The sequence below is a fragment of the Bombina bombina genome, chromosome 4, assembly GCF_027579735.1.
Source record: "Bombina bombina isolate aBomBom1 chromosome 4, aBomBom1.pri, whole genome shotgun sequence".
Taxonomy (NCBI): Eukaryota; Metazoa; Chordata; class Amphibia; order Anura; family Bombinatoridae; genus Bombina; species Bombina bombina.
In genome coordinates, this window is record NC_069502.1 from 556,570,977 (window position 1) to 556,598,320 (window position 27,344).

Genomic DNA, 27,344 nt, shown 5'->3' on the forward strand with positions numbered 1-27,344 from the left:
GCAGCTTTGCTGGCGTGTTAACCTTCAGGATCTTGGTGTTTTCCCTATGTATGTTAAGGCCAAGTTGTGCTGATATGGCTGCCACATTGTTGGTCTTCTCTTTCATCTGTTTATGGCTATGGGAGAGTATGGCCAGGTCATCTGCAAAGTCCAAGTCATTGAGCTGTGTACAAGGTGTCCACTGGATCATATCTCTTCTCCCTGCTGTGGATGTGTTCATAATCCAGTCTATGACCAGCTGGAAGAGAAAAGGTTGAGAGCAAGAAATCCTGTTGGACTCTGGTCCTATGTGTGCACATACATTCTATATGCATTCACATATCCTATATAGTATGTATTTATATTTTAGGAGCTTTGTGTTTTTAGAAGGCCTTTGCTTAGGCACATTATCTGTTACGTTAATTATTTTAATAGGATGTTTGAGATTTTTTACTTTTCTTTTTAGGTGATGCACTGTCTTTATATTATATGTGTGTGTATATATGTTTTGTGTGACTGCAATTTGAGCCCAATCAAGTTATATATGCATGGCAGCAGAATGGTTTATGAGTGCAATTTTCCAGATTTGTGTATTGTTCACAATCAGGATTGTTTACAGCTAAACACAGTTATAGCATAACACTGCACTATTTTGTTCTCATGCTTATGCATTTGTGAGCTATAGTTTCATGGCAAACATCTCTATTAATTAATATATATGCACTATATAATAAACCCCAATAGATTAAGGATAACAGGGGGTTAATGGATAGTGAACCTGTTTTTCTCTGCTCACACAGCAGTAGCTAATATATTATTAAGGTCATATGCACATGATTCTTCCATTTCATTGGATAATTTTTAAACATTGTATGTTTGTTAAATGCTATATATATAATGTGATGTTCATTTATTGTATTCACTGCCTGAGGAAAGAGTGCCATAAGCACTTTGAAACGCGTTGCAGATTATATTTAAGTTTTAAATATATATTTTTTTCAATAAATAGTCCTCTATGCATAGAGGTTATTTTGTTTTTTATCTAAATCTGTGAGTGTTTTTTTTACTTTTATTTTAACTGTGGATCTGGTACCTGTTTGCCTGAGTGAGCTAGCTGGTGGGCTCATATTAACCCAGCTTGTTTGACTTGCACTGCAATATAGTGCCCCACTTTTGTAAGTATATTCTTTGTAGGGTCTTTGGAATTTTTCTCTATTTTTTGTAGTGATTTTATGCACTATTGGAGTACCTCCCTCCTTGCATTTTATTTCAACCATTGGTATATCCACGATTTGAAGTGAGCCAGCTGGTGGGCTCTGATCTATCCAGCCTGCCTGACTTGCACTGCCACATAGTGCGCCGCTTTTGTGAGTATCATTCTGTAGAGTGATGTATTGGTACAATTTCTAACAATTGTTGTGATCTTCTGCACCACTGGAGCGCCTTTTTCTGTTTTTTCATATTTGCAGTTTCTCCACTTCCAAGAAGAGCTGATCCTGGTGTATCTCCCCACAACCATCGACGGAAGCCTCTAGAGGGCGCCTTTGTCCTGAGGGACCATCTTTGATGGACTTTATTTGGTCATTTCTCTAGGATGCATTTCTTGTTGTTTTTCCTCTTCTACACTTTCATTTGTAAATGCATAGCACTGGATAACATTCATGTTAATCCTCTTTTTTCTTTGCGCAGAAGGTCTGTTGGCTGCTAGTGATAGCATCAGTGCTACTCCCTGAGTGTGTAGGGCATTATCTTCCTCATGTCTAGAGTACAGTAGCATTCATCCTGCAGCCAGGCTTTAATGTCCATACTGTGTCCATCTGATCTTGCTGGTGCCATGCAGGGCAAGGTTGTAGTTTTTCATCTCTGTTGCCCCTTGGGCTGTCTTGCCTATCTTGTACATGGTCCCCACATTCCATGTCCTGATGGTAATGGTCTTGGTTAAAAGAAAGTTAATCAGCTGTGTGGCTTCCAGGGATCTCTGGCTTTCACTACAAGGCATCATAAGGAAATCCCTTTCTCCCAAAGGCCAGAATGTTTTTTGTTTGAAGTTTCTGTAGCTAGGTTTTTTACATGGTGGGATAGCTGGCCCCTCCCATAATCATCCTCCTTTCGCATCTGGGCTTGGAACCAGCCATAGCAGAGTTTACCTTATCCAGATCTTTTCTGTCTTCTCTGAAAACCAAATAATTTTCTATCTCAAAGTAGGGGTAAGAAAGGGTCATATCTGGTTGCACTCATTTGCCATTGGAAACCTGAATAACTTACTAGCCTCTATTAACATGGCATCTTCCCACTGGTCATTTCTGATGTTAGCAGAGCTGATTTCCAAATTTGGATCCTCACTATTTGAAGTAGCCTCATGGCCTTCTAAAGTTGACATAAGGAGCAAAAATTGATCTGAAGTCACTTCCTGTCCGGCGAGACCAAGCTTCAAACACTTCAGCAACGGACCCTGTCACTGACAGGCTTAAGAATCCACATCCATCCGGATATTGTGAGCCATCTAGAGCTCAAAAAACCACAAGGAATCATCATCCAGCTGTATTTACAGCAGTTCATATAACTATTTATTACGGTTTTCTACCATAAACACCAACTTATCTACCTGAACACTGTGAGCTATTCAGAGCTCAAAATCACCACAAGGAATCTACTTTCAGCTGTACTATATATATATATATATATATATATATATATATATATATATATATATAAAAGCATTTCTATAAAAAAAATATTCACTTTGCATATGTAAAGGTTTTTGATTGGGAAGGGCTATATATATATATATATATATATATATATATATATATATATATATATATACAGGTGGCCCTCGTTTTACAACGGTTCAATTTACACCGTTTCAGAATAACAACCTTTTTTTCCAGTCATGTGACTGCTATTGAAAAGCATTGAGAAGCAGTGCATTTATTAAAATAGCCAGTAGGTGGAGCTGTCCGCTTGTTTTGCAGCAAAGCCAAGCAAGCTGAAATTAATCAGTTGAACCAGAGATGTGCTATCGAGCAAATTTCAAAGGAACAAGATCTTCCTATCTATAAATCAGTCCAGATTGGAATGCAATGAAAGAACTGTTTGCAGAAAAATGCAAGTGAAGTCTGTGTTGTGTGATTATTTTATTAGGTTTATAATGCTGTTTAGCAAATGTTTTTGTTCATTTAACTTAGTTTAATTATATATTCTGTGTTGTGTGATTATTTAATAAGGTTTATAATGCTGTATAGCATTTAAAGTCTTCATTTCAAAGCTTTAAAAATAATGTATTAGATGTTACTTATGACAATTTTTAGAGGGGCCTGGAACCTAACTCCCTCACTTCCCATTGACTTACATTATAAACTGGGTTTCAATTTACAACGGTTTCAATTTACAACCATTCCTTCTGGAACCTAACCCCGGCGTAAACTGAGGCTACCTGTATATATATATGTATGTGTGTATATATATATATATATATATATATACTGTATATATGTGTATGTGTGTGTATATGTACACATATAAACACATATATACCTACACAAGTATATATATATATATATATATATATATATATATATATATATATATATATATATATATATATATATATATATATATATATATATATATGAAGTAAGTGAGTTGAATCCAGCACCATAGGTTTTAGTAAAGTTTCTTTCCCACCTGTGTGCACGTTACCAAGGAGTATCAGCCAAACTCCAGTGTATACAGTCCATGTAAAAAACAAGGTAACAGCACCACAGCACACAATCTTCTTTTAAAGGTGAAAAATCTTTATTTGAGGTTTAGCAACCAGTAAAAAGCGACGTTTCGGACCTACATAGTCCTTAATCATGCATAAGTTAAAATCAAACAAACAGACTTTAAAAAGGGTATCTGGACCAATCAGGCTTCAATTCTCAGTGTTAATTGGTTTAACCCATACCTATCCAGGTTTGTAAATTTCAACAACACAGTGACCTCTAGTGGTACCAGAATATATTCCATCATTTAAAACCATTATAAAAACAAATACAAATCATAATCTCTATTCAGACCATATGGATGTAATGTGTTCAGACGTTTAATCCACCATACTTCTTTCTGTTTTAGTTTTAATTCCCTATTACCCCCTCTTCTATGATGGGGGATATGGTCAATCACTTGAAAGCGAAGCTGGCTTACTGTATGGCCCATATTTGTAAAATGTGCTGATACTGGAAGTGACATATCTTTTGATTTAATGGATGCTTTATGTTGACTAAACCTATCCCTGGCGGCTTGGGTGGTCTCGCCAATGTAACAAAGGCCACATGGGCATTTGAGTAGGTAGATTGCATAGTTAGTTTGGCATGTATATAACCCATTGATTGTATATTGCTTTCTTTTGTCATTTTGTGCTAAGAATTTCCCTTTAATAACTGAATTACATTGAGCACAGTGTAAGCAGGGGTAACAGCCTTTATTAGGGGTAGTTAAGTAATTTACATCATTGGAGTCCCTGGTACAGTTTGTTGAGGATATCAATGCCTCCATGACAGGCCTAAGATTTACCCTTACTTACTCTATCCAAAAGATTAACTTTCTGGATACAACTGTATATCGACATGGAAATACATTAAGTACAGATCTATATGTAAAACCCACAGATAGAAATACTCTGCTGCGATATGAAAGTTTCCATCCTGATACTGTTTTTAAATCCATACCCAGGAGTCAACTTTTACGTACTAAAAGAATAGTTAGAGATCAAAAAGTATTGCCAGAAAGACTAGTGTCTATGGGCAATAAATTTATCCAAAGAGGATATCCAAAAGAAAATATCGCTAAAAACATTCAGGATTTGGATAGAATACATGATAAAAAACCAACAGAGAAAGGAACAGATAGATTAGTGCTTTCAATGGAATACAGTGACAAGAGTAATGACATCTTTAGAATAGTAAGAAAACACTGGCACCTTTTGTCAAAATATAATCCAGAGATAGAATCATTTAAACTCCCTCCTATGCCATCATATAGAAGGGTAAAAAATCTTAGGGATCACATAGTAAAAGCTGACATAGGTACAACTAAAATGTCTGATGTAAATTACTTAACTACCCCTAATAAAGGCTGTTACCCCTGCTTACACTGTGCTCAATGTAATTCAGTTATTAAAGGGAAATTCTTAGCACAAAATGACAAAAGAAAGCAATATACAATCAATGGGTTATATACATGCCAAACTAACTATGCAATCTACCTACTCAAATGCCCATGTGGCCTTTGTTACATTGGCGAGACCACCCAAGCCGCCAGGGATAGGTTTAGTCAACATAAAGCATCCATTAAATCAAAAGATATGTCACTTCCAGTATCAGCACATTTTACAAATATGGGCCATACAGTAAGCCAGCTTCGCTTTCAAGTGATTGACCATATCCCCCATCATAGAAGAGGGGGTAATAGGGAATTAAAACTAAAACAGAAAGAAGTATGGTGGATTAAACGTCTGAACACATTACATCCATATGGTCTGAATAGAGATTATGATTTGTATTTGTTTTTATAATGGTTTTAAATGATGGAATATATTCTGGTACCACTAGAGGTCACTGTGTTGTTGAAATTTACAAACCTGGATAGGTATGGGTTAAACCAATTAACACTGAGAATTGAAGCCTGATTGGTCCAGATACCCTTTTTAAAGTCTGTTTGTTTGATTTTAACTTATGCATGATTAAGGACTATGTAGGTCCGAAACGTCACTTTTTACTGGTTGCTAAACCTCAAATAAAGATTTTTCACCTTTAAAAGAAGATTGTGTGCTGTGGTGCTGTTACCTTGTTTTTCTCTTGTTAAGTGTATCCAGTCCACGGATCATCCATTACTTATGGGATACTAACTCCTCCCCAACAGGAAGTGCAAGAGGATTCACCCAGCAGAGCTGCTATATAGCTCCTCCCCTAACTGCCATTACCAGTCATTCTCTTGCACCCAACGAATAGATAGGATGTGTGAGAGGACTGTGGTGATTATACTTAGTTTCATACCTTCAATCAAAAGTTTGTTATTTTATAATAGCACCGGAGTGTGTTATTCCTTCTCTGGTAGAATTTGAAGAAGAATCTACCTGAGTTTTTCTATGATTTTAGCCGGAGTAGTTAAGATCATATTGCTGTTTTTCGGCCATCTGAGGAGAGGTAAACTTCAGATCAGGGGACAGCGGGCAGATTAATCTGCAAAGAGGTATGTAGCAGCTTATTATTTTCTGACAATGGAATTGATGAGAAAATTCTGCCATACCGATATAATGTAAACTCAGCCTTAAATGCAGTAGCAGCACCTGGTATCAGGCTGTCATGTATGTATAGTTTACACTTCAGTATTCTGGGGAATGGCACTTCACTGGAATTATACTGTATGCATAAAACTTTAGCCTAATTTGCAGGGACTAGCAACAGGCTTTTTAATAACACTCAATTTATTAATGTTAAACGTTTTTTGCTGGCATGTAAAATCGTTTAATTTTCTGAGGTACTGGGTGAAAAAATGTTTTGGGCACTATTTTTTTCCACTTGGCAGTCGTTTTATTTAATTTATGACAGTTTACTGATCTCTCTCACTGTTATTCACTCACAGCAGAGCTGTGAGATTGTAGTTAACTGTGATAAAAAAACGTTTATTTCTGTATTTATTTATTTTTTCTGCTATCAGGGTTAGTTATCCTTTGCTAATGGGAGCAATCCTTTGCTAAAATTGTGTTTTTTTTACAAAGATTTGATGCTATAACTTTTCAGTTTATTAATTTTCAACTGTCATAACTTTTTCTGTGCTTTTTATAGGCACAGTACGTTTTCATATTATAGTAAATTACTTGAAAAGTATTTCCAAGTTGCTAGTTTATTTGCTAGTGTGTTAAACATGTCTGATTCAGAGGAAGATATCTGTGCTATATGTGCTAAAGCCAAAGTGGAGCCCAATAGAAATTTATGTACTAACTGTATTGATGCTACTTTAAATAAAAGTCAATCTGTACAAATTGAACATATTTCACCAAACAACGAGGGGAGAGTTATGCCGACTAACTCGCCTCACGTGTCAGTACCTGCATCTCCCGCTCGGGAGGTGCGTGATATTGTAGCGCCGAGTACATCTGGGCGGCCATTACAAATCACATTACAGGATATGGCTACTGTTATGACTGAAGTTTTGGCTAAATTACCAGAACTAAGAGGTAAGCGTGATCACTCTGGGGTGAGAACAGAGTGCGCTGATAATATTAGGGCCATGTCAGACACTGCGTCACAATTTGCAGAACATGAGGACGGAGAGCTTCATTCTGCGGGTGACGGTTCTGATCCAAACAAACTGGATTCAGATATTTCAAATTTTAAATTTAAGCTGGAAAACCTCCGTGTATTACTAGGGGAGGTGTTAGCGGCTCTGAATGATTGTAACACAGTTGCAATACCAGAGAAAATGTGTAGGTTGGATAAATATTTTGCGGTACCGGCGAGTACTGACGTTTTTCCTATACCTAAGAGACTTACTGAAATTGTTATTAAGGAGTGGGATAGACCCGGTGTGCCGTTCTCACCCCCTCCGATATTTAGAAAGATGTTTCCAATAGACGCCACCACACGGGACTTATGGCAAACGGTCCCTAAGGTGGAGGGAGCAGTTTCTACTTTAGCTAAGCGTACCACTATCCCGGTGGAGGATAGCTGTGCCTTTTCAGATCCAATGGATAAAAAGTTAGAGGGTTACCTTAAGAAAATGTTTGTTCAACAAGGTTTTATATTGCAACCTCTTGCATGCATTGCGCCTGTCACGGCTGCAGCAGCATTTTGGTTTGAGTCTCTGGAAGAGACACTTGAATCAGCTCCATTAGATGAGATTACACACAAGCTTAAAGCCCTTAAGTTAGCTAACTCATTTATTTCAGATGCCGTAGTACATTTAACTAAACTTACGGCTAAGAATTCCGGATTCGCCATTCAGGCACACAGAGCACTGTGGCTAAAATCCTGGTCAGCTGACGTTACTTCTAAATCTAAATTGCTTAATATACCTTTCAAAGGGCAGACCTTATTCGGGCCCGGGTTGAAAGAAATTATCGCTGACATTACAGGAGGTAAAGGCCATGCCCTGCCTCAAGACAGAGCCAAACCTAAGGCTAGACAGTCTAATTTTCGTTCCTTTCGTAATTTCAAAGCAGGAGCAGCATCAACTTCCTCTGCACCAAAACAGGAAGGAGCTGTTGCTCGCTACAGACAAGGCTGGAGACCTAACCAGTCCTGGAACAAGGGCAAGCAGGCCAGGAAACCTGCTGCTGCCCCTAAGACAGCATGAATCGAGGGCCCCCAATCCGGGAACGGATCTAGTGGGGGGCAGACTTTCTCTCTTCGCCCAGGCTTGGGCAAGAGATGTCCAGGATCCCTGGGCGTTAGAGATCATATCTCAGGGATACCTTCTAGACTTCAAATTCTCTCCCCCAAGAGGGAGATTTCATCTGTCAAGGTTGTCAACAAACCAAATAAAGAAAGAGGCGTTTCTACGCTGCGTACAAGATCTTTTATTAATGGGAGTGATCCATCCGGTTCCGCGGTCGGAACAAGGACAAGGGTTTTACTCAAATCTGTTTGTGGTTCCCAAAAAAGAGGGAACTTTCAGGCCAATCTTGGATTTAAAGATCCTAAACAAATTCCTAAGAGTTCCATCGTTCAAAATGGAAACTATTCGGACAATTTTACCCATGATCCAAAAGGGTCAGTACATGACCACAGTGGATTTAAAGGATGCTTACCTTCACATACCGATTCACAAAGATCATTACCGGTATCTAAGGTTTGCCTTTCTAGACAGGCATTACCAGTTTGTAGCTCTTCCATTCGGATTGGCTACGGCTCCGAGAATCTTCACAAAGGTTCTGGGTGCTCTTCTGGCGGTACTAAGACCGCGAGGAATTTCGGTAGCTCCGTACCTAGACGACATTCTGATACAAGCTTCAAGCTTTCAAACTGCCAAGTCTCATACAGAGTTAGTACTGGCATTTCTAAGGTCACATGGATGGAAGGTGAACGAAAAGAAGAGTTCTCTCTTTCCACTCACAAGAGTTCCCTTCTTGGGGACTCTTATAGATTCTGTAGAAATGAAGATTTACCTGACAGAAGACAGGTTAACAAAGCTTCAAAATGCATGCCGTGTCCTTCATTCCATTCAACACCCGTCAGTAGCTCAATGCATGGAGGTGATCGGCTTAATGGTAGCAGCAATTGACATAGTACCCTTTGCACGCCTACATCTCAGACCGCTGCAATTGTGCATGCTAAGTCAGTGGAATGGGGATTACTCAGACTTGTCCCCTACTCTGAATCTGGATCAAGAGACCAGAAATTCTCTTCTATGGTGGCTTTCTCGGCCACATCTGTCCAGGGGGATGCCATTCAGCAGGCCGGACTGGACAATTGTAACAACAGACGCCAGCCTACTAGGTTGGGGCGCTGTCTGGAATTCTCTGAAGGCTCAGGGACAATGGAATCAGGAGGAGAGTCTCCTACCAATAAACATTCTGGAATTGAGAGCAGTTCTCAATGCCCTTCTGGCTTGGCCCCAGTTAACAACTCGGGGGTTCATCAGGTTTCAGTCGGACAACATCACGACTGTAGCTTACATCAACCATCAGGGAGGGACAAGAAGCTCCCTAGCAATGATGGAAGTATCAAAGATAATTCGCTGGGCAGAGTCTCACTCTTGCCACCTGTCAGCAATCCACATCCCGGGAGTGGAGAATTGGGAGGCGGATTTCTTAAGTCGTCAGACTTTTCATCCGGGGGAGTGGGAACTTCATCCGGAGGTCTTTGCCCAAATACTTCGACGTTGGGGCAAACCAGAGATAGATCTCATGGCGTCTCGACAGAACGCCAAGCTTCCTCGTTACGGGTCCAGATCCAGGGATCCGGGAGCGGTTCTGATAGATGCTTTGACAGCACCTTGGACCTTCGGGATGGCTTATGTGTTTCCACCCTTCCCGATGCTTCCTCGATTGATTGCCAGAATCAAACAGGAGAGAGCATCAGTGATTCTAATAGCGCCTGCATGGCCACGCAGGACTTGGTATGCAGATCTAGTGGACATGTCATCCTGTCCACCTTGGTCGCTACCTCTGAAACAGGACCTTCTGATCCAGGGTCCCTTCAAACATCAAAATCTAATTTCTCTGAAGCTGACTGCTTGGAAATTGAACGCTTGATTTTATCAAAACGTGGTTTTTCTGAGTCAGTTATTGATACCTTAATACAGGCTAGGAAGCCTGTTACCAGAAAGATTTACCATAAGAAATGGCGCAAATACTTATATTGGTGCGAATCCAAGAGTTACTCATGGAGTAAGGTTAGGATTCCGAGGATATTGTCTTTTCTACAAGAAGGTTTAGAAAAGGGTTTATCCGCTAGTTCCTTAAAGGGACAGATTTCAGCTCTGTCCATTCTTTTACACAAACGTCTGTCAGAAGTTCCGGACGTTCAAGCTTTTTGTCAGGCTTTAGCTAAGATCAAGCCTGTGTTTAAAACTGTTGCTCCACCATGGAGTTTGAACTTAGTTCTTAATGTTTTACAGGGGGTTCCGTTTGTACCCCTTCATTCCATTGATATCAAGTTGTTATCTTGGAAAGTTCTGTTTTTAATGGCGATTTCCTCGGCTCGAAGAGTCTCTGAGTTATCTGCCTTACATTGTGATTCTCCTTATCTGATTTTTCATTCAGACAAGGTAGTTCTGCGTACTAAACCTGGGTTCCTACCTAAGGTGGTCACTAACAGGAATATCAATCAAGAGATTGTGGTTCCATCTTTGTGTCCTAATCCTTCTTCGAAAAAGGAACGTCTGCTACACAATCTAGATGTAGTCCGTGCCCTGAAATTTTATCTACAGGCAACTAAGGATTTTCAACAAACGTCTTCCCTGTTTGTCGTTTATTCTGGTCAGAGGAGAGGTCAAAAAGCTTCGGCTACCTCTCTCTCCTTTTGGCTTCGTAGCATAATACGGTTAGCCTATGAGACTGCTGGACAGCAGCCTCCTGAAAGAATTACAGCACATTCTACTAGAGCTGTGGCTTCCACTTGGGCCTTTAAGAATGAGGCTTCTGTTGAACAGATTTGCAAGGCTGCAACTTGGTCTTCTCTTCATACTTTTTCCAAATTTTACAAATTTGACACTTTTGCTTCTTCGGAGGCTGTTTTTGGGAGAAAGGTTCTTCAGGCAGTGGTTCCTTCTGTATAAAGAGCCTGCCTGTCCCTCCCGTCATCCGTGTACTTTAGCTTTGGTATTGGTATCCCATAAGTAATGGATGATCCGTGGACTGGATACACTTAACAAGAGAAAACATAATTTATGCTTACCTGATAAATTTATTTCTCTTGTAGTGTATCCAGTCCACGGCCCGCCCTGTCACTTTAAGGCAGGTAATTTTTCCATTAAACTACAGTCACCACTGCACCCTATGGTTTTCCTTTCTCTGCATGTTTTCGGTCGAATGACTGGTAATGGCAGTTAGGGGAGGAGCTATATAGCAGCTCTGCTGGGTGAATCCTCTTGCACTTCCTGTTGGGGAGGAGTTAGTATCCCATAAGTAATGGATGATCCGTGGACTGGATACACTACAAGAGAAATAAATTTATCAGGTAAGCATAAATTATGTTTTTATATGGACTATATATATATATATATATATATATATATATATATACAAAGCAAATGGTGTGTATGCACTCCCACTATCGATGGATGCTTGCCAGGGTGCTATAAACCAATGCAAAGTTTAAAAAATTTGCACTCACTAGTCAAAAACGTAGAGGAGTAGCGAACAACGGTTTAAAATTTCTAGTTTTATTGTATATTCATGATAAAAACACGACATCCATGCGTCAGATCTGCACACACTAGCATCAAAAACTGCTACACATTGAACACCTGTTAACCTATTTAAGGCAGCAGGGGAGTACCTGATTGGTTAAAAACAACTCTGCATAGTAATGCCTATTAGTATATACAAAACCTTATTAGTTTCATTTATTGTGCTTATTCGCAAGAAGAGATTAAGTATAGTGACAAAAACATGTGAGAATATATCATACTTAATCAACATAGACAGTGCAACATTAATTTATATATGGTCAATTCACATATGTATTAGGGCCATAATCAAATCATCTTAAAGATGAAGAAATTGTTACAAGACATTGTTTTATAAAAAGATATCAAATTAATAGTAATTACTGCGATTAAATTAAATCGAGTCAAGTGAGTGGTGATTACTACGATTAAAATAAATTAAATTAAATCAAATTAGGGATATCCGGATAGCTATATAGAATACCCGGTTTAAGTAAAAAAGAAAGACACAAATTATATCCAACAGTAAACCAATACACTCATGAATGAAAAATGTAAAAACGGTGGAAACAATTCTAGAAACAATATTCAATGGCAGAAGATATTGAGTTATATCTAAACCTGATACACAGTTCAAAATTGTGAACAGTTCCTGGTCTAAGAATATATTTGCGAGATGGATACTAAATGACATTTAAACCTCAGACCTCACAAAATGTTGACATTTTAAAAGAATGATACACCTAATGCTCTAGCTAACACTGAAACATCTGAAATAGATACCCATTTGCATAATGGTTTATCTAACAAGTCCACTTTCAAAGAGGCCTGTGATACATTGACCCTTGAACATTTGATGAGAGAGGGGATTTATGGGATAGATTCTACATTAATAAATTCCTTTGGGGGATTTAAAAATCCCTCAGAGTTTTACTCTATACACAGTAGCGGGCCAACGCTAGAGACTTTCTTTTAAAGGGTTGAGAGAGACCCTACTGAGCTTAAATTTGCTAATAGATGTACCAAACCTAATTTTTCAAGAAAAGAAAAATGGCTCTTGAGTAACTGAGGGGTAGAGAGGACATAGTTGTCCGTTCAGCGGACAAAGGTGGTTCCATTGTCATCTTGAATAGAATGGATTATGTCAATTAAGCTTTCCGCCAACTTCATGATACAGACAGCTATGCCCTCTTATCTGTGGATCCCACCCAAGCTTTTCAGAGAGAACTGTATCCTGGATGATGGGTTGGAGAATGGGCACTTAGATCAACAAACTTGAGGTTTTTATGTGTGGATCATCCTGTAGTGCCCATTTTCCACCATTTGCCCAAGATACACAAATCGCTAAGCGATGTAAAAAAGATGCCCCATAGTCAGTGGGATAGGCTCCCTATCTGAACATGTGTCCCAGTGGCTTGATAGTATATTACAGCCTTTTGTTACCTCCCTATTTAGCTACCTTAGTGACACAAAATGTTTGATAAGAGTTATGGTGGCGTTATATTCTTCTATTCCCCATAAGGAGGGTTTGGAAGCAATAGCTTTTTTTCTGAAATATCACTCCAATTTTACCGAAGATTTCCAGCAATATATTCTGAGGATACTCAGGTGTCTGCTCACCCACAATTATTTTAAGTTTAAGGGAGATTTCTATTTCCAGAGATGTGGGACAGCCATGGGGGCAAAGTTTGCTTCCACTTACGCCAACCTTTTTATGGGTTGGTGGGAGCTGTCCCACATCTATGAAGATGGAAACCCCTTTAAACATCTAGTCCATTATTATGGGCGCTATATAGATTATTAACTCTTTATTTGGTTGGGCAGTGCCTTTGAGTTTTCCAATTTCATTGATCATTTAAATGATAACACTATGGGTTTACAATTCACTTCTGAATTACAAAAAGACAGGATTAACTTCCTTCATATCTTGATAGAGGGAACCAGGGAAGGTAAGATTGTTACAAATATATTCAGGAAGTCTGCGGCAGGCAATGCATTATTGTATGCGAAGAGTTGCCATCCCTGACATGTCCCTTTTGCAGTGGCCAAAGGCCAGTTCATCAGGGTTAAAAGAAATTGTACCCTTGAGGAATCTTTTATTAAACAATCTAAAGACCTCAGAGATAGATTGAAGAAGAGAGGCTATCCAGATCAGGTGATCTGTAGAGCAGAAAGACAAGTGGAAAAGGTTAACAGGGCTAATCTTATACAGGATCATTCTGTAGCCCAAGATAATTCTAAACCTAATTTTCAGGGCGTCACATTTGTCACAGAATTCAGTACGCTGTATGTTGAGATTTGTAAGATTATTAAAAAAAACATTTTAATCTCTTAGCTGCAGATGATAAACTTGAGTCATGTGTGAAAAATGGGCTACGCTGTTCTTACAGAAAAACTAAAACTTTGGCTAATGTTCTGTCACCCTATTCTTTACCAGAATTAAACATACCTATTAGTAGGGTCTTTACAAATGCAGACGGAAGTGCAGAGTTTACGAATACATTACAGTATCTAATAGTTTTAGATCTGAAGTCACAGGGGAAATTTACCCCATTAACAGTTGCCTTAAATGCACTTTGACATACGTAATTTATGTACTCACATGTACATTCTGTCATCTTCAATACGTAGGCCTCACTACTAACGAGTTAAAGGTCCTTATCAGGAATCACCTGTCTACCATACAGGCAGGTGAAGCAACTACTCCATTGGTAAAGCATTTTGCCCGGTGTCATAATAAGAACATTAATACTCTTAGATAAAAGGCCATAGAAAGGGTGATGTCGTCCCCCCCCCCCCCCCCCCCCAGAGGAGGGGATCGTTATAGGTTGTTGCAGAAGAGGGAGATGTACTGGATCTTTAAACTTCAGACAAGGGTCCCTACTGGTTCGAACATGATTTAATCAACTTTTGGAGGTAGTGTTTGTTCTTTCTTTGTAGCTCCTGTGCATCTCCCTCTTCTGCAACATGTTTTCATGATGTATTTAATATCCAGTATCTTACATCTGGTGTTGTTTTTGTTCACACCGGATTTGGATGCTACCTGTATTGCATTTGCTTGTATTACATTTACCTGTTTCTGTGTTTTTTACTTGTATCCCCGCTTACATAGTCTGCTTGATAACATCCTTCATATATGTGTAAATTTAGTTTCTTGACACTATTCTTTTAAAATGTTAACATTTTGTGAGGTCTGAGGTTTAAATGACATCTCGCAGATATATTCTTAGACCAGGAACTGTTCACAATTTTGAACTGTGTACGAGGTTTAGATATAACTCAATATCTTCTGTTATCACCATAGTTATCACCACTCACTTGACTCAATTTACTTTATTTACAGTAATTACTATTAATTTGATATCTTATTATAAAACGATTTCTTGTAACAATTGTTTCATATTTAAGTTGATTTGATTATGGCCCTAATACATATGTGAATTGTACATATATAAATGAATGTTGCACTGTCTATGTTGATTGATCTTGACTTTGATTGTCTGTATGTGTGTGTATATATATATATATATATATTTATATATACAGTGTATATATACGGTATATATATATATATATATATATATATATATACTCACATGTTTTTGTCACTATACTTAGTCTATACTTGTGAATAAGAACAAGGAATGTAACCAATACGGTTTTGTATATACTAATAGGCATTACTATGCAGAGTTGTTTTTAACCAATCAGGTACTCCCCTGCTGCCTTAAATTGGTTAGCAGGTGTTCAATGTGTAGCTATGATTACAACCTAACGGTCGAAACATGTTAGCAGTGTTTAAAGCTAGTGTTTGCCGGATGTGACCCATGGATGTCATGCTTTTTTATCATGAATATACAATAAAAACTAGAAATTTTAAACCGTTTTCCGCTACTCCTCTACTTTTTTGACTGTATATACCTGGCAGCGGTGACGGTTCATGCTCTTTAATCCCATTGTGGGCTGGTTTTCGTCATCCTGACCTGGTTGTAACCACGGATGATCTAATTGGACCGGAGAATCATGTGTTTCAGTTTACGCCCCCTCCTGCATAGTAGGACGCCAAAACTTTTGCTACGAGTGAAGGTTGCCTGAAGGCACAAACTGATCGACTGCATGTGGGACACTAAATGAACCTGGGCTGGTTGCGGTGAGTATAAGTCTAAAGGACTGTTATATACCGCTCTATGCTGATATTGCTACTCACCACCGCTATATATACCACCGGTTATTCAGTATGGCTTGTTAATATTTTGTCCTCCACAAAATGCAATGCTGCAGTTTGTCTCCAAAGCCTGTATAGGGGGTGTTCTAACCTTACATGTGTGTACTTATGTTCCTGTCTCAGCTGGCTTATCGATGACAGGGTAATGAGTATCGTCATTCTACCATTCAGAATTCTAAGTGGAATCCCTACCAGCCATTGATTTATGGGATGTTCCTGCATATATCGTGAATTTCATTATATGTTTATTTTTAGTGAGGGTCAGTGAACTCTTTTTCTTTGTTAATATATATATATATACATATATATATATATATATATATATATATATATATATATATATATAGTAATCCAACAAGTCCAGCACTCACTATTCAATAATGATTCCGGGGTGCCTCCCAAACAATGATTATATATAAGGCACAGAGAGCACTCACCATTTAGATGTGAAACAAACAAAGGTAGTTTAGTAACTACCTTTGTTTGTTTCACATCTAAACGGTGAGGGCTCTCTGTGGCTTATATATATATATTTATGTGTGTAATACTTTATTTGCATATGCTTTACATGTGTTACGTTATACTTTTATTCTAGCCCTAATGCTTCTCAAGTTGCGTTTTTTTCTAGTGCTGCTGTGTGTTGCGCTTAAAGGATGTCTGCTATGCTAAACATTCTCTGATAATTTTGTTTCACCATGGACTTCTAATACCAGATTGCATGCTAACCTTAGTGTGGTCCTTCGATATTAATAGTGCACCCTATGAGTCGGGACATGTGGGCGGAAGTTGCAGGTGTTCTGTGGAGGGAGTCATTGGTGTTATATGGGCAAAGTCAGTGTGGGTGCGGGTGATGTTGCTGATGTTTCAGGGATGAGCTAGATGGCCTAGGGCCTTACTATGTAATAAGGGTTGTTGCTGAGAGGAACAGGGATGTGTCAGGAAAGACAATGTTTGCCTCATCCTCAGCACATGGGTAGTGCAACCTTAAAGATTGGGTTGTTTTTGCATCCCTGTAAAACTGCCCCTTCCAATAGGACAGAGTAGCAGGTATTTATTACCAGACAGGTTGGAACTAATTATTATTATGTTACAATAGCAGGTAATGGCTAGCAGTAAGCAATTATAAGTAATGGTCAACAGACCACAGAATATAGGAAAGTACAGAGCAAGGGCTACCAAACATGACATGGATACAAAAACTAAGCATGCTTCCATTTTTTTTAGATAGTATGCAAGAGACAGATAGAGGTGCATATGCCTCTGAGGAGCCCACACCCTGTCTGACAGATTGGTATCCTTGGAGGAACAAAAGATGCTGGTAAGTATGATGTTTCCTGGGGAGCAGGGGTATTAAAGTCATTTTATATATGCACAGTAAATATTTTAATAGTTAAACGGGATAGTGCCAAATTTGCATTTTTTTTGCAGTCCAGATAAATACACTTTTTAAAAAACGCATGTTATTGGTCTTGCCTCCTTTTGTTGTAGCCAGTTATAATCAGATATAAACAACCCCCTGCACATATCAAGCAATGGCTGTGCTGATTTCCATGGACAGTCCCTGAATTTTGTTTTATGTCCCTGGATTGTTTTGGTCTCTGGAAATGTACCCTCCAAGAGATTTGGAGAGCTGCAGCTAAGCTGGGGCATGTGTGACACAAGTTAATGGAGAGGAACTGCCGGTGAGGCTGTACGTGCTGGTACTCTGCTTGATCACTCAGAGCAGGTCTAGACAGGGACTCCTTGCTGCACCTTCTCTGAGTGATCAATGTTTAAGCTGCCACAAATCCGAAGAAAAAATCACTTTCAAACATCTTCTCTACACTAGGAGATGAGCTGTGCAGATTTGTTGTCAAAGAGGGGGGGGGGGGGGTTACTATAGATAATTTATTGTTTGCATCTTTCCATGATTTAATCTGACAGTAATCTTCATACTTTAGCACTGTATTGTCTGCAGGTTTTATCATGATGTTTAAACATACACTACTTCCTAAACACAGTGCAAAATATATAAAAATTGCTTTTAGACTAAAACATAAAAAATTCATTTGCCCCCAACAGCTCACCCTGACGGTGCTCTGCATAATCATACAGTAAGATCAGCTGCACTGTTTGCTGTGTCTCTCCTCCTGTTTATAGTAACTTGACACACTGCAGCCTAGCTCCTCCACCCCTGCCCTCAGAGTGTCATTAGGAGTCCAGAATAATTTTGGAAGCATTGCTGCTGGCTATTAGGACAGTTGATCTACGTAGTTTTATGTCACTTCAGTTCTGTGTGTCAGCACTCAGCTGAGCCCTGCAAAAGTGTAATATATAGGGAAGTGATGATATATAAAAGCTGGACAGTTAAATAATTTATAATTGATTAGGAGATGGTTTATGTTTCATTATAACTTTACTGCAATATTGCAAGAATGCTTCTATTTTATTGTCTTTTGGAAGAATTCATGACTGTTAATAGTAAAAGTTAGACACTTTAATAAATTTTGACTAGTGATGCAGACTGTTTTCTATTTAGTGGTACAAAAAATGGAATTCTTTGGTGGGTTGTAACAATAACCATATGCCCATTATGTGTTCCAGGGACTGGTATTGTCAATATTATGGGGTACGTGTAAGAGCTTTGTGCTGTAATCTGTATGATATGGATAAGTCTAAATTATACTATTACTATGAAATGGGTGTGTTTTGATCGCAGAACTGAGTGAGCGGCGCAGTTGAACAGTAGGTTGTCAATAATCTGGTAACCTGCTTGTTTGCTCTGCCGCAAAGTGTCCCTGCCAATTTTTTTGAAAAGTTGGCAACTAAGCATGTAGGAGAGTCGGGGTTCAAAATTCCACAAAACACTTCCAGCCTCTCTGGGGGCAGTGGAAAAAAAGTTTTCAGATTTAAATTACAGGAAATCAAGGCAAAATAAATGATGAAGAAATTCTTGCAAACGTTTGTCACTATGTATAATCAAGCTTAATGTCCCTAAAAAATACTGAGCTATTACAAATTTTTATTGCAATAGCTCAGTATTTTTAGGGACATTAAACTTAAAATTGGCTGCCTATTTTAAATTGCAAATCATTGAAATTGGATTGAAAAACTGTCAGCAAATGGAATTTGTGACTCCTACAGTAATCTAGTAAAAGTAACTGCCAAACACCTAACCCCCCCCCCCCCCCTCTAACCTAACACCCCCTTTTAGTATAGGGTCTTTATTTTGGGGTGTATTTTTTAAAGGGGTTTTAGTATTACAGAGGTGTAACTAGAAACCACATGGCCCAGGTGCAAGAATCTAAAAAAAAATTAACATAGGGGGTGTTAGCTTAGAGGTCTGGGGATTTATCTGTTAGGTGGTTTAGTAGTGTAAGGGTAGTTTGCTTTGGGGGGTTGTGGTAGTTTAGGGGTTTATAGTTTTGGGCGGGTTAGGTGATTAAGTTAGGGCAGATTAAGGATTAATAGTGTATTAGGCTTTGGTTGCACTGAGGGCACGTAAGGGTATAATAGTTTAGTGTAGCATTGCATTTATATGCAATGTTAAAATGATATGCATTGTCATGTATAATACATATTATATTACAATAAAATAATAAAATTTACCAACAAAAACTCCATTTTAAAATATATAAAATACTTTAAAATAATATGCATTACACATGACAATGCATATCGTTTTAACAGTGTAAAATTTCTGGGGGTGGGTATAGTTAAAATATGACATAGATGGATGCATTCTGTGGGAGGTTGGCTGGGCGTTCCAGGGGAGTAACCTGCATTTTGATTGGGATACATCGCCAGCAGTGAGATATATTCCAATTTCTGAAGTGCAGGTTACGAGTAGGTTGTTAGCCATATTTGACTTGCTACCTTTTCAGTGGCGAGACTTTCCAGTGTGAGGCAGGTAGTGTGAGTTAAGCAAAAGGTCACACAATCATTATTTGAATTGTTTCGACACAGAAACAGTTTTGTAGCCATGCACCATTTTTGTAGCCTTCCTGTTTCTCTGTATCTATAGTAAGTGGATGGGAAAGACCTAAAAAAAAATCAAGAATGATAGAAAAAATGTTTCTTTAAAAAAAATGTGTAAGGAAGAATGAAAACTTGCTAATATTATAATTATTTAATTTATTATTAGTTTGGAATACAATTCATATGTTTGATTGTGTTTGTTCCTGAATTATTATGGGTTTAGTAAACAGAATAAAAAAAATTCTATAATACTGTGCTATTAAAGGTAAGATTATAAAAGAAGCGTTGACATTTTATTGATTATGCAGAGTCAAAGGGAAGATGAATTTAATTTGTGTGCCACTTACTTCAATCATGCAAATAATAAAGATTATAATCAATTTCTAATTCTGCAATTATGGTACTTTAGTATAAAAATAATAGAAGAAATATTTTTTACGCCCTTATTTTAGTCAAACATACTTTTATATACTAGAGAATACTAATATGTGTTATAGCCTTGATGGATTAAATACCAAAATAATATAGTACCATACAGAGATTATGTAAAATAAAGTTTGTGACAAAATAATATTAATAAGGCGGTTAGTAGAATTTATTTTAATACATTTTAGTATCTCCTTGGTCAATATAATCTAAGACAAATTCAATACTTTATTATAGAAATGCTAAGTGCAATCACCTTAATTCTTGTGGCAAAATGTTAACAATTTAACTTAAAGTGATGGTAAATTCGGCCAAAGTGCTCCACATATTTGTAAAGGTCTTATCCTAACTAGCATATCACTATGCTTTTTTATTAATCAATTCATCAGCACACTGAATAATTTTACTTTTATTCCTGCTACGTTACCGTATAGAATTCAGCCTCTCTCTAAGATTTTTGAAGCTCCTTCTTTGAGTGGCATCTGTTCTAGCCAATCAGAGCCTCACCATACACCCTATGTAAAAGTCTATCTGCACGGTCCCGTGCTCGGAATTCTGTCATCTCATTGAAATGTGCATGCGCTACAAGCAATGTACGCTATTTGCGCAACAGAATAAGTCGAAACCGACAAAGAAAATTCCCTTATTCTGTTGTCGCAAATAGCATAAGTTGTTTGTAGCGCATGCACATTTCAATAAGATGACAGCGTTCCGAGCATGGGACCGTGCAGATAGACTTTTACATGGGGCACATGGTGAGGCTCTGATTGGCTAGAACAGATGCCACTCAAAGAAGGAGCTTCAAAAATCTTAGAGAGAGGCTGAATTCAATACGGTAACGTAGCAGGAATAAAAGTAAAATTATTTAGTGTGCTGATGAATTGATGTAAAAATAATAAAATCGACATGCTAGTTAGGATAAGACCTTTACAAATATGTGGACCACTTCGGCAGAATTTACCATCACTTTAAAGGGACAGTTTACAATAGAATTTTAATTATTTTAAAATATAGATAATCCCTTTATTACCCATTCCCCAGTTTTGCATAACCAACACAGTTATATTAATATAGTTTTTACCTCTGTGATTCCCTTGTATATAAGCATCTTCTGACAGCCCCCTGATCACATGACTTTTTATTTATTATCTATTGACTTGCAATTATTACTGTGTTGTGCTAACTCTTAAAGAACTCCTCGGGCGTGAACACAATGTTATCTATATGGCCCACATGAACTAGCAGTCTTCTGTTTTGAAAAGCAAATAAAAAAGCATGTGATAAGAGGCTGACTTTAGTGGCTTAGACAAAGCAGAAATTTAGAAGTTTAAATGTTAAAAAGTATATTAATATATTAATGTTGGTTGTGCAAAGCTGGGGAATGGGTAGTAAAGACATTATCTTTTTAAAAATATAACAATTTTAGTGTAGACTGTCCCTTTAACTATAAATGTCATACTATAGATGATTTTATATATATATATATATATATTAAATGTGGATGTACAAACTAATGCCAAGCATTCTATAGAGCTATAAGAGCAGCATACAGGATATTCAATCTTTGGCTATTTTCACCAAGAACGATAAATATGTAAACAAAATGGTATGCTACTCCAATTGACATTGTGGGTTATTTTTAAGCATTAGATTACCATCATTATTAGTTTAGTAATCATATTAAAATGCTTAGAATCTTTGGTTGAATGGAAAGCATCTAGATAATGGAAAAAATGTATTGATTAATGAATGCATTTATCTATTGATTTATCTATATATGGCAAGTTCTGCTTCTGTTTGTTTAGTGCCCAGATGGAAAAACAACATACAGGTATACCCCGCTCATACAGCGGGTTAGGGACCGGAGCACCGCTGTAAAGTGAAAACCGCCTTAAAGTGAAACAAGGCAGTTTTAGCTTTGTTTTCAATGTTTAAAATCTTGAAAACATGTTTGAACTAACATATATTAGGGGTGCAATAGTGCTACCTTTAGTTTAACACTAGCACAGCAAGTATTCAATTAGTATTCAATAAATACTGTACCTGTAAAATAGTGACAATTACTGTAGTAAAATTTGCTAGACTATAGCACTGAGATACAGATTGCACTGTAATGCTGTTAACAGAGTGAACTAAGCATAACAAAATGGTGCCATTCACTTTTCTCGCAATCTCACGATGATTACAGCAGTGTTTCAAAATCCTTGGAGGTTCAACTTCAGCTCCACAAAGCGCTGTATTAGCGAATCGCTGTAAAGTGAAGCGCTGTAAAGTGAGGTATACCTGTATACATAAAACAAATGTATACAACATGAAAAAGAAGGAACATACAAAGGGATACTTAATAGAGGAAAGATGGGGGTAAAAAGCAGGTCATTAGTGGTTACCTTGGAAAACCTGATCAAAGAAGCAAGTCTTAAGCTTTCTTCTGAATGTGGAGTGATTATGGTTGGATTTGATGTTTAGTGCAAGATTATTCCAGAGGAGGTGTGTGACTTTTAATGATCTCCCAAATCTTGTTTTCATTCTATATCTTCTGGGATTAATGAATGATTTGTTCACTGAGTATAGTTATCTGTGAGGTGTGTGACACAGGAAAATGTGTTGCCTTTTCTGAGGACCACTTCTGTAAATCCCTGTTGGATTATTGAGAGTTACTTGAACGTTGCACATTTTTGTATTTTGGTAGCCACTAGCCAGTGGTAAGTTGTTCTGAAGACAAGATAATACAAGATAAGAAAAGGTTAATTTTGAAAATAGGATAGTCGTATAGTGTGTTCTAGTGCAGGATCTGTTCATATGAATAATTACAGTATCTGGTGAATTTATTTTATTGACAATTCTTAATTAAAAATATTACAATTTTTATTGAAATAAATATTTTGGGTATTTGAGGCTTTAATGAAGAACACGGGCTATTCTACAACATAAAAAACATGTTTGAAAAAGAGGCTGCTGTGAGGAAATGTGTTGCTTTAGCCTCCTTTCCCTTACTTATTTGCAAGTAAGTGTATCAGCATTTCAGACATCCCTCTTCAGACAGTGAAAAGCGGACGTTCTATTATGTAAGATGGAGAGAATAACTGGTAGAGCACTTAAAGAATGGGACAAGGCTGTATTGAAGGGGACAACATACTCCAAATGGGCCTTAAGAGGGCAGCTTGGGATAGGGAAGTAGGAAGAAAAGTGAGGTTGTCTACAACCCTGACCAGGAAAAGAGGCAATCAAAGAGAAATGAGGGCTGTATGAAAATGTTCATTGTCAAATAAAAGATAAAGGGGTGCTCATCTGGAATCAGTGAATGTGAAGCTCACAACAAATTCATGTTCAGTCAATAAAGGGAGAGAGCTCTTCCAGAATGAACTTTCATCTAGATCTGCTCAGTTTTTTGCATTGGTTGACCAACTTGTAAAATTAAAACGATTAACTGACCTTTGATCCATTATATAAATCTGCTTCCCATAGAGGCAAGCATAGATGCATACAGTACCTTTATGTAGTTAGAGCAGCAGAGGAAAAAGTATCATGTATGCTGGCTGTATAGCATGTTCACTACTTACAAAATATTTATATTGATGTAACAATATATCAACAAACAGATGAAAGGTTCCAATGGTCAAAATAACATTTGTTTTAGTAATATTTTTTGATTACTAGATAGACATTTTATTATTAGCAAATGTAGATTTACTTCCATTTATGGATTCATTTTCAAAATCATGAGGTAGTCTAGGAGCGTTTCTTTCACTCATATCTAAATTGTCACTTTACTACATACCATGCTCAAACCTCTTTAAGATCATTTAAAGAACATTTTTGTTGCAATATCTAATACATTAACAATACCTGATCTAAAAGGAAAGCTTTCAAAAAATATGAAATCTGTGATTCCCAGGTATGAAAAGCTTGTGATTTCAATATGTTACATCTTTATATGAAACAAAATCAGTAATATTGAAGAGCAAAGTGAAAATAAAATGTTCATGTAAATAGCACTAATGCCGTCTGCAAGAGCAGTTCAAAGCATTTGTATTTGCTTATAACCCATTCATGTACAAATAAGATCCATAGAGATGCTAAGTGTAGAGTGCAAGTTCTTAATGTAGTATTGTAGAACAATGTATTACACAATGAAACCAGCTAGATCAGAAGACTGTCTGCAATGTTAGCAAATCAAAAATATTATGGGGGGATTCAGTCATTCATCCTTAAAAAAACAAAAAACTAAGGCCTAGATTTAGAGTTTGGCGGTAGCCGTGAAAACCAGCGTTAGAGGCTCCTAACGCTGGTTTTAGGCTACCGCCGGTATTTGGAGTCAGTCAGGAAAGGGTCTAACGCTCACTTTTCAGCCGCGACTTTTCCATACCGCAGATCCCCTTACGTCAATTGCGTATCCTATCTTTTCAATGGGATCTTTCTAACTCCGGTATTTAGAGTCGTGGCTGAAGTGAGCGTTAGAAATCTAACGACCAAACTCCAGCCACAGAAAAAAGTCAGTAGTTAAGAGCTTTCTGGGCTAACGCCGGTTTATAAAGCTCTTAACTACTGTGCTCTAAAGTACACTTACACCCATAAACTACCTATGTACCCCTAAACCGAGGTCCCCCCACATCGCCGCCACTCGATTAATTTTTTTTAACCCCTAATCTGCCGACCGCCACCTACGTTATCCTTATGTACCCCTAATCTGCTGCCCCTAACACCGCCGACCCCTGTATTATATTTATTAACCCCTAACCTACCCCCCACGACGTCGCCGCCAGCTACCTACAATAATTAACCCCTAATCTGCCGACCGCAAAGCGCCACTACTTACGTTATCCTTATGTACCCCTAATCTGCTGCCCCTAACACCGCCGACCCCTATATTATATTTATTAACCCCAAATCTGCCCCCCACAACGTCGCCTCCACCTGCCTACACTTATTAACCCCTAATCTGCCGAGCGGACCGCACCGCTATTATAATAAAGTTATTAACCCCTAATCCGCCTCACTAACCCTATAATAAATAGTATTAACCCCTAATCTTCCCTCCCTAACATTGCCGACACCTAACTTCAAACATTAACCCCTAATCTGCCGACTGGAGCTCACCGCTATTCTAATAAATGTATTAACCCCTAAAGCTAAGTCTAACCCTAACACTAACACCCCCCTAAATTAAATATAATTTAAATCTAACGAAATTAATTAACTCTTATTAAATAAATTATTCCTATTTAAAGCTAAATACTTACCTGTAAAATAAATCCTAATATAGCTACAATATAAATTATAATTATATTGTAGCTATTTTAGGATTTATATTTATTTTACAGGTAACTTTGTATTTATTTTAACCAGGTACAATAGCTAAAATAGTTAAAATAATTTCAAAATTACCTGTAAAATAAATCCTAACCTAAGTTACAATTAAACCTAACACTACACTATCAATAAAGTAATTAAATAAAATACCTACAATTACCTACAATTAAACCTAACACTACACTATCAATAAATTAATTAAATACAATATCTTGTCAGTATATTTATGAAAATCTTAGTAGTGCTATCCAAATAATATATCAGTTTATGGCAGGGTTATAAACACAATCTTAAAAATAATTTTCCTTAAAAATAGAAACCCTAATCAACCATGCATCTACTAGACCATACAATTAATATAAATACCTGAACTCTTTTATTTAGATAATATCCATGAACATATTGAAGTATATTTGCAATAAAAGGAAATTAAATAACTTTTTATGCGCTTGAAAACTATTTAAATATGCTATGCAAAATTCATACACGCTTATCTTAAAAACCCACCTTATTTATAAATAACCTTTAACATCCAAGCAATACAATTTTAAACAGTATTCTTAAAAAATAGGATAATATATTCTGCTATTTAACTGCAATTTATCCTAATACAATATTGACTTAAAACACCAGAACTTTCACAGATAAATCACTTATTCTACCAGATACAAATTTAAATAATATCTAGGCTGGGATTACCAATTTAAAATACAATTTATTTATTTGACTCTGCCAGGCCCAGCAATAGTAATTGTTTACTTTAAATGCTTGCATACAAATAGGTAGGCTAAGAGCTATCTAGGACAATGACACACAGTTTAAAAGTATAATCTGCTCTTTAAATCTATTAACTGTAAAGGCTATGCATATGACTTATCTTACAAAACCCAGAAAACTGTATCTTTAAACTGCAGTGACTTTAAAATATCACATGTAATTAGCAGCCCTTTTCTTATACTCTATATATATACGTTACCAAAATGAGATCCAACTTCAAGATTTTTCACACCTCATATAAAATAAGTGTAATTGCAATGGAATAGGAGACGTATGGCCCACTTTGTTTTTATAGTTTGACTGTGTCCCACGCAAAACAGTTTCAGTCAGTTACAAAACTCTGCAGCCAGTGTCCCTCCTTCCTTCTGCATACAACTTATTAGTCTAATCATAGGTGTGAAATATGGGTGGCCCTTCGAAACCTTGTCCCTCTATTGGATAATCTGAATATCCCATTTCCAACAGCCAAAAAGCTTTCTGGCTGTAGTTCTCTCATATCAACACCGGGTGGCAGCATTACAATTAGACAGCATAAACAATTGCAGCATGACAAAGAAATACAGTTATACATTTAAGCATCTTTCTTTAAAATGTATAATAACTCCCATAATTTCTTGTATTAATCTCTCCCAATATTAATTATAGGTGAAGCGGCATCAGATTAATTTCCTGATCGTTTTGATATGAAACATCAAATATATCTAACATTATATTAAAATAATTTATATTTCATTTAGCCTAACAGAAAATTTATATCTCATAGTCATATCACATCAAAGTAACTTCCATATCT

At 37.3% G+C, this 27,344-nt stretch overlaps 1 protein-coding gene across 7 annotated transcripts in view; it reads left to right on the forward strand.

Annotated features, from left to right (window-relative positions):
* HTR1E (5-hydroxytryptamine receptor 1E) overlaps nt 1-27,344 on the forward strand; it is a 543,697-nt gene that overhangs the window by 285,694 nt on the left and 230,659 nt on the right. For 6 of the 7 annotated variants that reach the window (XR_008402026.1, XM_053710502.1, XM_053710505.1 and 3 more), the window contains one exon: nt 17,306-17,399. The exons of the other annotated variant lie outside the window; for it this stretch is intronic. The gene's annotated coding sequence lies outside the window, so the exon portion shown is untranslated. The remainder of the gene's footprint in view (nt 1-17,305; nt 17,400-27,344) is intronic. 7 annotated transcript variants of the gene reach the window in all.